Source organism: Trachypithecus francoisi, unplaced genomic scaffold (assembly GCF_009764315.1).
Source record: "Trachypithecus francoisi isolate TF-2019V2 unplaced genomic scaffold, Tfra_2.0 Lachesis_group7, whole genome shotgun sequence".
Taxonomy (NCBI): domain Eukaryota; kingdom Metazoa; phylum Chordata; class Mammalia; order Primates; family Cercopithecidae; genus Trachypithecus; species Trachypithecus francoisi.
Window position 1 is genome coordinate 27,309,264 of NW_022681472.1, and position 1,565 is coordinate 27,310,828.

General features: G+C 38.0%; 1 non-coding gene across 1 annotated transcript; it reads right to left on the minus strand.

The window, feature by feature from the left end:
- Positions 1-310: 310 nt before the first annotated feature.
- LOC117079690 lies at positions 311-442 on the minus strand. The gene has a single exon (XR_004435545.1). It is a non-coding gene; the product is annotated as a U8 small nucleolar RNA (small nucleolar RNA).
- Positions 443-1,565: the final 1,123 nt, after the last annotated feature.

A 1,565-nucleotide genomic window follows, 5' to 3' on the forward strand; every position in this document is an offset into this window, starting at 1 on the left:
AGAAAGTTATTGTAAGAATTCAATGAAAATACTTATGAAACAACTTTAGCATGGTTCTAGCGTTCAATAATTACTATTATTATCTTAATTGTTGTTTACCTGCTTGTATATATATTAAAATCAAGTATTTTATTCTAATTATTATTTTCATCATTATTTTAACTACTATGATTTTCATAATTATATATGTATGTATATTTTTAACAAAAGATTTTTAATTAACCAAAATTATATTTGTGGATAATTCTCAATGCCTTATGATAATATGCTTACTTTAAAATTTATTCTTTCTTTTTTTCCTTCAGGAAGGATCAGGTAGGAGCAATCAGGATGTTGCAGATCCTGATTATGCAGAGAATTAATCACATATCATGTGAACTCTAGTCATCATGAACTCTGCCCTCCAAAAGGAGGAACAGGTAAGAATGATCTCACCTGTGGATAATACATCTCTTTTAAATTTAATACATCTCTTTTAAATGCTCAACAAAATGAGCAAGTCCATCCACAGTCCATCTGTTCCGAAAACCATTTAGCCACTCTAGGGATCATTAAAGCCGCACCAGCGTCCTTCCAATTTGGTAATAACCAATGGGAAAATCCACTTAGCTATTCTCAGGGAGCAAATCAGTTGACCAAGTTAGAGCTGGGTCTGACTTGCCCAATGAGCAATTCATTCGTCAGCAATTCCTTCTGAAGAGAGAAGGTTATTCTGTGGAATTGACAGAGATGTTGCAATACTTTGTGTCTTTGCCCTTTTGAAAGTAAAAGCACTGCAGGTCACTCACAAGCCACTGGGCAAATACCCAATGGCCCCTGAGAGTTATTCAGTGCCCCTGACCAGAAGAGTTGGCATTAGCTTCTGGGTATGAATCTTAGGTAAGGAGGAAAGGTATTGAGAAAATGAGAATAAAATGAAGGAAGCTCGAATTTAGCATATCTGCCTTTACAAGAATTGCTGTACATGTTTGTCTTAGCTTAGGTTGTTATAATGAAATACCACAGACCGGGTGTCTTAAACAACAGAAATCTGGAGACTTGAAAGTCTGAGATCAAGCCCGGTCAGGTTCTTGTAAGGGCCTTCTTTCTAGTTTTCTCACGTGACAGAAAGGGAGAGAGAAGGGCATAGAAGAGAGGAGAGAGAGCGAAGGAGAGACAGTGAAAGAGAGAGAGAGAGAGAGAGCTCTCATGTTTCTCCTTCTAAGAGCATTAATTTCATAATGATGGCTCCACCCTCACAACCTAATCACCTCCCAAAGGCCTTAGCTCAAAATACCATCACATTGGGGATTAGGGCTTCAATATACAAATTTTGGGTGGGCAAAAGCATTTAGTCCATAGTAATATTACCCTTCCTCACTCTTCCCCAGCCAGAGTGAATACTCTTGAGGACAGAGAGCATATCTGGTGCTAAGCACCTCAGAAGTAGGTGCTCAGTATGTGTTCATTTAATTGTTGACTTGATTTACTATGGCACCAAAATACAACTTTTAGAGAGGACAGAAGCGCCTGATTCTGCTCAGCCTTCAGAGGGGATTTTCTTTGTGAAAGTCTGCTTCCCCTAA